The sequence below is a fragment of the Desmodus rotundus genome, chromosome 4 (assembly GCF_022682495.2).
Source record: "Desmodus rotundus isolate HL8 chromosome 4, HLdesRot8A.1, whole genome shotgun sequence".
NCBI lineage: Eukaryota > Metazoa > Chordata > Mammalia > Chiroptera > Phyllostomidae > Desmodus > Desmodus rotundus.
The window spans coordinates 33,306,363-33,318,844 of NC_071390.1; the positions used below are offsets into that span (position 1 = coordinate 33,306,363).

Below are 12,482 nucleotides of genomic sequence, written 5' to 3' on the forward strand. Positions count from 1 at the left end.
TCGACATTTAGGGAATTTTTAATCTCTTATCTTTCATATTTTGAACTTATCACTTGAACAACTCACTTTCTTTTAACTCCTTTCGTTCTCTAGGATCAGACAGTATCACACACGTCTCCCCCGCCCCCCACAAACAACGCACGTAAACATTCACGTTCATATTCTCTTTCCCCCAACTTCCTCTTCTTGTTCCTTTTCTGTTTCTCTATTGGTTTTTGTTTTGTGGGGTTTTTTTTTTTTTGCCATTTTAGCTGCTAAGTCAGGACAAGACACTTTATTATATTGCTAGTAGTACAGATTAAGAAATGCGGCTGGTATACACAAGTAAGTGTAACTTCCTAAGGGGCAATGAGAGAGATTAGTCAGGAAGGATCCTTATAATGTGTACGTTGATCTTAATAATATTCTGGGCATCAGAATACCTACAAAAAATAGGTCTCATGATAGTACTCCTCTTTTTACTGCCTCTTCCTGTTTTCATGAATTTGGAGTAATGGAAAGAGAGAGAGACCTCACTGGTGTAGCTCTGTTGGTTGGGAGTCCTCCAGCAAAGCAAAGGTTGCCCATTTGATTTCTGGTCGGGTCCTATGCCTGGGGTTCTATTTTGGTCCCTAGTCAGGATGGGTACATGAGGCATCTGACTGATGTTTCTCACTCAAGTCGATGTTTCTCTCCCTCTCTTCCTCCCTTCCCCTCTCTCTAAAAATAAATAAATAAAAATCTTTTTTAAAAAAGAAAGAAACAGAGAGAGCCTGAGGTCTTTATCTGCTCTGGAGTAGCAGAAAAAGCTTAGAAAATGGTTCTGAGTATGGACGTTACTGTCACACATCCCTAAAATTCCAGTTCTGTCCCTCCATTAGCTGTGTGAACTTGGGCAAATTACATATACTGTTGGGACTTCAGAGACTTCATGTAGCAGAAGGATGGCGGGGAATGCACTGTGCCATCTCATTTAGTGAGGATTACATAAAATACTGTAGCATAGCACAGTATGTTTTACTGTTCATTTAGGCATGTGAAAATTGTATCAACGACCCCCTAAACCGTGCTTCTCAGAGTGCGGCCCTTAGCTACACGCACCCCCCTTAGCTGGGCACCATGATGTCCAAGAAACACTGCCTCAGGTGCTTAAAGTAAATAACAGTAGAAAAACTAGATTCCATCTGCAGGTTTCAGTCCTACCAAGCCTTCTATTTTGTACTTTCAAAAATAGTTCTATTTATCTTCTGTACATGTATACTGAAAACTATGTATTTTAATGTAGGCATAGTTCAAAGAACTGTTTCTTAATCCCTACCTTTTGAATAAAGATTACCAAAAGACCAATCTTTGAATTTCTGTATTCACTCTGCCTAATCATTCACAGACATTAAATTTAAGTGTGGCATTGCTCGAATCATCCCCAAATGTATGGGATATTTTCAAATTGAGATAATAAAGGAAATAAAAAGAATTTTGTGTCTTAACTATATAAATATTTAAAGCCATTTTTTACCAAATATACTGTGCCCTATCCAACTTGTGGTTAGAATACAGAGGTAAACTTGACCAAGAAACAAGGAAAATTTTCAAATTAAGTCATGATGTTCTATTCAAATAGTCAAGCATTGTTATCAAATGAGGGTCATACTTAGTAAAAATATGTATGTTTACTTATTTGCTCATTCATTCTGATTCTATCAGCTGTAATCTATCTACACTACTCCCCAGAGCGACCCCTCTATTAGGTCCTTGCCAGGCAGACTTGTGTTTCTCATTCTTTGCCAGAAAAGATGCACAGGCTGACATCAGCAGTTAAACGCACAATGGAGTAAGAGCACATTTTGCTTCAGTTGAATTAGAGTTATTAAAAAAAACTCCATGGTTAAAACAAATGGTTTAATGATAAAATTGTGTTTGGTTTAAGGAAAACAAGTAGTTGTTACTATTTGAAGAAATGTCAGGTGAGATGAAAGAGAATTAGTGAAGAAAGTCACTGTAACGGATTAATGGTTTTTAACCCGACCTCTGGACAAGAGAGTAGATAAGAACTTCTATCTTGTCTTCAGCATTGCATTTCGGACAGATCAGTGAACGAGAAGTATGAAGTGAGTGAACCGAATATATACATTGAGGATGTGAAAGCATAGCATATATTATTTCATCAGGGAAAATGCCTTAGATATGCTACTACAGGCAACAACGATACCAACAGGACAGAAAAGCAAGCAGGCCCCACTGATTTTTCCCTGGATCCTCATATTCCTTACTGATGCACTTGAGGGTGTAAATAATGCATGTAACAGATTGCGTTAGAGGTGGTTTTATCCTTACTTCATGCATAAGTCAAAAGGCATTATTAGTGCATCCCATACTGAGGAACAGTTCCAGATTGCATAGTCTCTTTGCCTAATGACTGGCATAAAGGAGAAATTCAACAGCCAGAGACCAAACAAAACCACCTTTATAGCTTGTCTCATGAAATGCCTTACTTTACATCACAAAAAGAGTGAAAAAAACGTTTATGGAGAAAGCAAAAGTTTAATAATGTATGAAGTTTGTATTAAATCAGGGAAGACATCAAAAGGTTCATAAAGGGATATTAAACTGTCCCTATGATCCTTCTAAAATCTATGATCATTTTTTTAACCTAGACAAAATAATTGTAAACAAACTGTTACAAACTATATATTATTATCTCAACAATTTGTTTAGCTTGGAGAAGGACTGTATACCTTAATTCATCATTGTATCTTTCATTGCTTAACCACCAAATAACAAGATGGTTCTTTTATGTAATTCCGTCTTACTGATAAGTAACTGAAAGTATCATCGCCTTTGTCACACACTCGTATGTAATCTAACAAATGGTAATTGAACTGTTTTTTCCTCATAATAGAATCCCCATGGCTATTCTGTAACTACCTATTTATACTTCTTAATCCCCTCACCTCTTCACCCATTCCCCCACACCCCTCTCCCATCTGACAACCATCAAACACTCTCTGTATCCATGATTCTGTCTCTGTTCTCCTTGTTTGCTTAGTTTGTTTTTTTAGAGTACAGTTTTGATAGATATGTATTTTTTGTCATTTTATTATTAGTAGTTTAGATATTTTTCTTAAGTAAGTCCTTTTAACATTTCATATAATAATGGTTTGGTGATGATGAACTCCTTTAGTTTTTTTCTTATCTGGGAAGCTCTTTATCTACCCTTTGATTGTAAATGATATCTTTCTGGGGTAGAGCAATCTTGGCTGCAGGTCCCTGTTTTTCATGACTTTGAATATTTCTTGTCAATCCCTTCTAACCTGCAAAGTTTCTTTTGAGAAATCAGCTGAAAGTCTTATAGGAACTCCCCTGTAGGAAACTAACTTCTTTTCTCTTGCTGCTTTTAAGATTCTCTCTTTATCTTTAACCTGTGGCATTTTAATTGTGATGTATCTTGGAGTGGGTCTCTTTGCATCCATCTTGTTTAGGACTCTCTGTGCTTCCTGGACTTGCATGTCTATTTCCTTCACCAAATTAGGGAAGTTTTCTCTCATTATGTTTTCAAATAGAATTTCAATTTCTTGCTCTTTCTCTTCCCCTTCTGGCACCCCTATTATACAAATGTTGGACCTCTTGAAGTTGTCCCAGAGGCTGCTTACACTATCCTCATTTTTTTTGCATTCTTTTTTCTTCTTGTTATTCTGGTTGTTTTTTGCTTCCTTATGTTCCATATCATTGATTTGATTATTGTTTCCATCCACTCTACTATTATCTCCCTGTAAATTGTTCTTTATTACAATTAGTGTATCCTTCATTTCTGACTGGATCTTTTTTATGCTCTTTAGGTCCTTACTTAGTTCTTTGAGAATCCTTATAACCAGTGTTTTGAACTCTGCATCTGATAGATTGCTTATCTCTTTTTTTTAGCTCTTTTTCTGGAGTTTTGATCTGTTCTCTCATTTGAGCTATGTTTCTTTGTCTCTTTGTTTTGGCAGCCTCTCTATGCTTGTTTCTATGTATCAGGTAGAGCTGCTTTGACTCCATGTCTTGGTAGTGTGGCCTAATGTAGTAGGTGTCCTGTAGGATCCAGTGGCACAGCCTCCCCTATCACCCTAGCTGGGTACTTGAGATGTGCCCTTCATGTGAACTGAGTACACCCTCCTCTTGTAGTTGAGTCTTGGTTGCTTTTGGCAGATCAATGAGAGTGATTTACCCAGGCCAGTGGGGTGCAGGGATTAGCTGTGACCACTTATCATCAACCTCCTCTCTCCGTGGAGGATCAGCTGTGCAGGAGCAGGGTGGTGGGGCTCCGATATGGTCTATACCTTTCCACTACATGTGCTGGCCCTGGGGTTTCCGGGGGGTGCAGGACAAGAACAGCACTGACCTGTGTTTTTCCTGGGGCCACCCTGCCTAAACTATAAAGCACTCTGAGATAGCTGCTACTTGTGCCAGGCTTGGAGATTCCCAGGTAAAGCCAAGCTGTGAATCCAGGCTGGCTGATGCTAGTGCTGGGCCTGGGATTCACTAAGGCCAACTATTGTTTTTGTTTGAGAGGATTTAGGAAATTATGAAGCATGAGCCAAGACCAGCTATATGGAAAAGCATCTTGGGTGGGGCTATAAATTGGTGGAGCAGAGTCTCTGGGGATCTCTAAGATGGGTCAAACAGTATTAGCCAGGTTGAAGGAGTCTCAGATATGGCACCAGCTTGCCTGCTCTGTTGGGGGAGGATTTAGAAAGGGGACAATGGCCTCTGCTCTCTTTGACGCCAGACACTTCAGTTTTGTCCACTATGCTACCGGTGCCTTTCAAGCTGCTACTCAGGTACTGGAGCTCAGAAGGAGTGAGTTTCATTAGGTGAATCCATGTGTGGGTTCTTTAAGAGGAACTGCTTGTGGCTTGAGCAGTCTCTTCCACCAACTCAATTCCTGCTGGTTTTTGCAGCCAGAAGTTGTGGGGACTTATCTTCCAGTCACTGGAACCCTGGGCTGGGGGGTCTGGTGTGGGGCTGTGACTCCTTGCTCCCAAGATATCCCTCCTGAATTTTTATCCACGTAGGTGTTGCACCAGCCCATTCCACGTCTGTGCCCCTCCTACCAGTCTGGATGGGTGTGGTTTCTTTAATTCTGTAGTTTTCAGACTTCCATTCAACTCGATTTCTGATGGTTCTGAGTGATGGTTGTTCTGTATTTTAGTTGTAATTTTGATGTGGTTGTGAAAACAGGCAAGCCATGTGTGCCTACACCACCATCTTGACCAGAAGTTCTCAGTTCTGAATTTTTAAAATAAACTTTTCAATTCAGGATAGTTTAACTTTACAGGAAAAGTTGCAAAGAATGTCCAGTTTCCATATGCCCCACACCCGGTTTCCCCAGTTGTTAATATCTTACATAACTATGTACAATTGTCACAATGAATGAGTCAATAGTGATATGTTATTGTTAACTAAAGTCTAGTTGTGAAGTTTTAAAAATACATTAGAGTGAAAAAAGTAACTTACATATAAGTCATTAAATCTTTGTTTCTCAGTTTTAAAATAAAGGCCAGTTAGAAGACCAAGAATAGTATGCCATATCAATTCATAAGGAATGATCTTGTGAATCAATATAAGTGATTAAATAGTAGTATATAACAGATAAACAATTAGTTGGCTAAAATACATTTAGTAAAAGCCAGGTAGCCATTCTTTAATTCTAAGTCACAATTGATTTTAAATGCCCAGTTATTTTTTTTAAATCAATTTGTTGATCTAAGATTGGTTAGTAAGGTTACATGTTTCAAGTGTACAATTCTGTAATACATCATTTGTATAATGCATTGTGTGTTTACCACCCAAAGTCTGGTCTCTATTCATCACCATATATTTGACCCGCTTTACCCTCTTCATCCTCACCCCACCCTGCTTCCCGTCTGGTAACTACCATACTATTGTCTGTGTCTATGGATTTATGTTTGTTTTATTCTTATAAACAACGTCTCATGTTCTTGTATTCCAACTCATTTCAATACTATATTTATACACTAAAGTATCACTTCTAAAATAAATTCTTCAAAAAACTTTGTTTCTGCAAATCCTCACCCAAAAACATGTTTATTGATTTGAGAGGGAGAGGGAGGAAGAGAGTGAGCAATAGAGAGAGGAACATCGATGTGAGAGAGAAACATTTATTGGTTGCCTCCTGCTCGCACCCCGACCAGGAACCAAACCCTCAGCCTAGCTATGTGCTCTGACAGGGGATTGAACCTGGCCAGGGCCGTTGTGTGTTTAGAAAGCCTTAAACAGAAAGACAATGTCTCCTTTGACTTTTAAAAAAGTAAAGCATTAGCTTGCGAGACCCATCATCTCAGTAGTAGCAGCCCTTTACTGAGGACCTGCCGTGTGTCAGATGCTTTACAAGGTTCTGGACAGATGTCATCTGTACCCTATCAAGAGCCCTGCAAAGTTGGTGGCATTATTCCTTATTTTACAGATGTGGACATTGAAACTCGGCAAGCTGAAGCAATTAGCTTCAGGTTACACGACCAGTGAGAGATGCAGATTTTTTAAAAAAGAAAAAGATGTGGAAAACAATCTCCTCAGGCACAATTAAAGAGGCATCTCAAATAATAACAGCTAGGAGATTTAGTATTTAAATCCTAATCCTGATAAGTAGCTTGGAGGCTTTTGTCATCTTTGTGTTATGTAAGTAAAAGAGATTGGTCAAAATTGCCATTTTAAAAATTAGGCTTTTTTCAAAATAATGCCACCAGCAAGTTTATGTTAGGGAAGTGTTATATATCTGACTTAATAGCAAAGACCACTGGAAAGTATGAAAAATATTAATGAAGTTTATGTCACAGGCTTTCATCTTTTATAAGATGTTTTTGGTGGTTATTTATAATGAGGTTGAGAAATGAAAATTATACCCAACTGAATGCCCATGTTAGACATCTGAAATTTGACTATATTATTACAGTAGAATAGCTATCTATGCGTTGCCCTTACCAAAGACTTGTAAGGAATAGTGGGAAATCTCCTTTTGGTTTAGTATTGTGTGTGTGTGTGTGTGTGTGTATCTGTGTATGTTTGGGGTTCTGCTATAGTCCTGACCCTGAATTTCTTTCTTGATTAGGGAGTGACAAAATAAATGCATCTGAAGGCATCTGAACACATCTGAAAATGCATTTCCCCTCTTTGGTTATAGCACTTTCTCTGTCTGATTGCCGTAGCTGGAGTCTGTGGAATTTGGGGCTCCAACAGGGCACTAGTGCCTATTCTGAAGTGTGGAGAGTAATCCAGGCTTTATCAGAGTTATTTTTAAATGTAAGCATTATACTTTGAATAAAATCTTCAGTTTTTTTTATTTCTGCACTGCTTATCAAGTAAAAAGTATATTTCTAAGCCAAAGAATACACTAGGGTTAATTCTAAATGAGAGTTTCTGAAAGGTCCAGTTGCTTTCAGATTCAGAGCTGTTTTTCTTCTTAATCACCAGGTATCTAACTTGCGATTTTTATATTAGGCCTAATGACACACAATAACACTAAGTTAAGGTTTGCTGTACTGCAGTTGTAACAGTAACAGCAACAGCAAATTTCTTTGTCTATGGTATTCCTCTCTCCTTCCCCAAAGTTCGAAAGTAATTAATAGTAGCAACAGTGGTAACGAATGTATGAATGTTTCAGGTAACAGAAGAAGTCATCATTTTATAAAGGTCTTTATGTTCTTCCAAATAATATTTGAAGAATGTGGATGATTATCAAAAGAACCCAAATATATACTATTATCAGCTACTGAATTGACATTTGCAAAGGTAATATAAATGAGTGACACCACAGATATAGCTTTATGTACAAAGAATTTGACGATAAAAAAAAAACAGACAAAACAACCCTCGGGTCACTTCCATGCTGTTGGGAAAGATAAACAGATGAAATACGGAGGTGTCATCTCTTAGAGAGTGGTAAGTGCTCAGAGAGAAGTACGAGGGGCTAGAGTTTGAGGGCAGGGATCAAGGTTGCAGTTCTGAAGGAAGAGGGACAGCGGGACAAAGGTTTCAGGTGGCGAGGGAGGGAATCAGGTGGACATAGAGGAGGAGAACCTCCAGGTGTGACTAAGTCTGTGCAAAGGCTCGGAGACCACAGGTTCAAAGGCCCTGAAATGGCACATGTTGGCAATTTAAAACATGACATGTGGCTTTGAACATAGAAGGATCATAAAACAGATTCAATCAGTAACATCAGACTTCAATAGATTTAAGGTATTTTCCCATGACGTTGTGGTTTAATTCAACAACTTCATTTTCCCCTGCAGGGAAAATGTTTGACTATGACAAGAATATTAACAGATGGTTTACGTACTGAAAGCAAACATGTGCTCGTTGTGTAGGGCCCCTTCCGTGTCAAGCCCTATTTTTTCCTTAGCTCTTCACACTAATGCTGAAAAGGGTTGTAAGTTTCTCTCATAATTAGTAGTGAATTGATTTTGCTAGGAGTGTAATTGTTTGTGAATTGATTTTGCTAGGAATGTAATTGTTTGTGAAATTCCTTTTTAAAAATTCTCTTCACGCTTTGGGGAGAAAAGCATCCACAATTCTTCTTTCCTCATTTTTTTTTTCTGTGCTGAAGAGTTTTACCCAGAAGAGGAAAAGTCCCTGAAAACATTCACACGAAAGGTCATTCATCCCGTTGCCAGCTCTCTGATAAAAGCCCAGTATTTGAAGGCACAATCTCCCTGCAAAATAATCACTGATAATTGAAACACCAAATAGATACTGAGTTCTTTCAAATAATAATCTAATACTGCCCTTTCAAACGAGTACACATCTTTTTTTCTTCTGAATCTAAAACCCCAAAGCATTTCTCGCCCAAAGCTCTTTGTCTTGAGGCTGTGGAGATAAGCTCCTTGTTTTTACAGTCTTCTCACGCTGGGGAAGGAGTTCTGGTGAGCGGAGACCCCCTTTCCAAGTGGTTACGGATACAGAGCACAGCCTGGCACCTGTTTCTCAGATTGCTGTTCCAGAAGTAGGGGCAGTGTTCTTTGTGAATATCACAGGAACCAATAGAGCCCACCAGGCAGCACAGTCAGCTCAGAAAGTGCCAAGTGCTGCCCTGCTTCTTTCAATCTCTACAGTGATTGCCCTTGGATTTGGAAGCCTGAAGGTGAATTATCCTGTTAAATTCAGATGAGTGCAATTAGCCAGCAACTTAAACATGCAAGTGGATATGAACCTGGGCTAGAGTATATCCAAGGCGTAAACTAATTGTAGCCACATTATCTAGCAGGTTTTATAACTACCACTGAAAGTGAAAATATTGTTCCTACAAATTTTTATGCAACAGCCACTGTGCAGACTAGACAGGGATAAACCTCACAGAACTTCTGGCTGCATGGTAAGGCATTTGCTTTCGTCTGCTGCACAATTCATCAGCTATAAAATCAGAATCCATGAATTGGAATACTGACTCCAAACTTGAACAAATTATTTAGGGCATTGGGGGGCGGATGATGTTGCCTGTCTGACAAAGTGAAGCACAAGTGAGGTTGGCAATGTCCTGTGTGTGTCCTTTCAACCGGGCACTCGACTTATTTGTTATGTATCTGGCATTAGGGGACATTAAAAAAAAAAAAGATGCCACAGATATCTTTCCAAAAGTGCAGTGTGGGAAGATAAGACCTATTATGAGAGAGAATAAAGGGTAATTAATTATCACTATAAACTAGAAACAATACTTAGTGCCAAATGTAGCAAATATAATTTTGAGTCTCAAGAAGAGGAGAGATTATGACAGACTGATAACTCCTAGAAATTTCTCTCATCAGAGAGGAGACTTGACTCCGGAATGTCACAGGTAGAACAGAACGTAGAGATGGTCCAGCTTTTTTTCGTTGCACGGATGTTGAGAATTACGCAGACCCGTAAACTGCAAGGTAATGGGCCCAGTTACAGGAAGACTCCTGAGTCTACTCGGAGTAACTGCCGCCTCTCTTCCCTTGCTCAGCTGTGGATTCACCGCATGGGCACTTGGAATGTACGCTCCAGGCACTGCTCTGAGGGTTGGGAACCAGGCTGTGGGCAAAATTCACACAGTCCACTGACGTCCGGGAAAGAGCATTTTAGTCGATGATGAACACAGTAAGTTTGTATTTTTAAGAATAATTTTCTCCGAGAGGCAACAGGGTGATGGACTGGGAGTGTGCAGGTAAGATGGTGCAGAGGGCGCTGAAGAGTGGTCATGTGCACAGAGAGCTAAATCATAAAGAGCTCGCTGTGGGTGGCAAATCATTGCCAGCAGAGAGAACAACGGAGGGTCGAAATCTCCGAGGAAGGAAAGCTTGATTAGATGGAGGGACAGATTGGCTGGGCACAGAGTGAGAAAAGGGGAGCGTGATGAGAGATGAGGTTGGCGACACCAACGGTGTAAGAATGAGTAGGATTTGGAGACAGGTGTGGAGAGATGGCATTCGGACAGTTGTTTAAACAAAGGCATGGAGTTAGGATTTAGGCATTGTTCTGCGGACTGCTCCTTGTTCTTCTCCTGATGTAAATGGATATCTTAATTTGGGAAAGAACATCCTGTTGGACGCACACACAGAAAAATAGTGGACAGTATAAGCAATTTGAAGAAACAGTTTTATGAATCAGATCCAATCCAACTTAATTATTAAAATTCTGTTGTTTATTTGTACTAAAACGTGCCAGTCTGTTCATGTTTTGAACATATATGTCCCTCCCTTCTTAGTTGAAGTGTAAGACACTTGCTAGGCTGACGGTGGCGGAGGGAGAGCTGAGCCACAACTTAATGCTCCCACACGCAGCACCAAAAGCCGCCTGGGGTCCTTGCGCCAGACTGCGGACCACAGGCCGCTGGGGCCTTTGCCTGTCAAGCTCCTCCGCCTTCCTGGCCACTTTTCTGAGTCAGCAGGGCTGGTTGCCAGGCAGCGCTTAACTTACGTCGTTGGGTAAATTTTGTACATCGGAGCGGTCAGGAAAAACCACTGTACCCTGGGGGGGTTTACTCGCCATGATACATCTTCCTCCAAGAGGAACTAAGAGTTTTACGTTACAAGATTTAGCCAGATGTAGTACAAAATACCATTAACTTATTAAAAACAAAAAACATGATGGGGGGTAAATGCAGACAACTGTACTTGAACAATAACAAAATAATTAAAAAAATAAAAACAAAAAACCAAAAATCAGTTATCTGTTTTTCTTTTTTTAAATTTCATTGATAAGTTCCAGGGTTTTTTTTTTTTTACTTTTTTATTGAATTTATTGGGGTGACATTGGTTAATAAAATTATATAGGTTTCAGATGTACAGTTCTACAACACATCACTGTGTTGTGTGTTTACCACCCTAAGTCAAGTCCCCTTCCATCACCATTTATATTATAGCCCCTTCTAACCTCCCCCCAACCCCCTCTCCCTCTGGTAATCATACTGTTGTCTATGTCTGTGTTTTGTTTTGTTTTTTGTTTAATCCTTTCACCCTTTCCACCCAGCCCTGAAACTCTCCTCCCCTCTGACAGCTGTCAATCTGTTCTCTATCTATGTCTGTTTCTATTTTGTTTGTTAGTTTTTTTGTTCATTAGATTCCACATATGAGTGAAATCATACGGCACTTGTCTTTCTCTGACTGACTTACTTCACTTATCATAATGCTCTCCAGGTCCATCCACGCTGTCACAAAGTATACAATTTCTTTTTTACAGCTGAGAAGTATTCCATTGTATAAATGTACCACAGCTTTTTTTATCCACTCATCTGTTGATGGCCAGTTGGGCTGCGATGAATTTAGTTATAGTTTACATTCCATATTATTTCGTATTCGTTTTAGACTTTCAGGTATATATCATAGTGATTAGATAGTCATAAAGTTTACAGTCTCTCTCCTGATATTTCCAGCACCCACCTGGCACCATACACAGTTCTTAGAATGTTATTGACTATATTCCTTGTGCTGTACTTTACATCCCCTTGAGTCTTCTGTAAATACCAAGTTGTACTTCTTCATCCCTTCGCCTTTTCCACCCAGCCCCCCAATCTCCCTCACCCCCGGCTGGCGTCCTCCTGTCCACCACACTGGTATCTTAAAGCATTTCATCTGAGGTCTCTCCAGGACTGGCAAATACCAGACCCTGACTTTGGTGGAGAGAAATTCTTCCAGGCTGCTCTCCTGCCTTTCAGTTTATTGGTGGCATCATCATTGCAGAATTTTTCTCCCTCTGCCCAGAAAAATGACAAGACCTGCTAATCTGGAGAGAAAATGTATGATTTAGTTGAGAAGCTGAGTCACGATTTGTCTTCCCAAGGGGGAAAAAAACCCCACTTCACTGAAGTTGCAAAGTGGACTCAGATATTTCATCTTCCCTTTGATGAACAATCTTCACCCTTGTCTTGTGGATAATCAGGGTACTGTCCTAATTAGTGGAACAAGGTGACAGTTTATTTTATTTGCAGCTTTTTCTGATTCAAATGTGTGTACATGTACCAGAAAAATGTCCTTAATTTGATGGAAGAGGATCCC

At 39.6% G+C, this 12,482-nt stretch overlaps 1 protein-coding gene across 2 annotated transcripts in view; it reads left to right on the forward strand.

The window, feature by feature from the left end:
- The window catches only part of PRKG1 (protein kinase cGMP-dependent 1), a 1,161,962-nt gene that overhangs the window by 522,263 nt on the left and 627,217 nt on the right, over positions 1-12,482 (forward strand). The gene's annotated exons all lie outside the window — the stretch shown is intronic.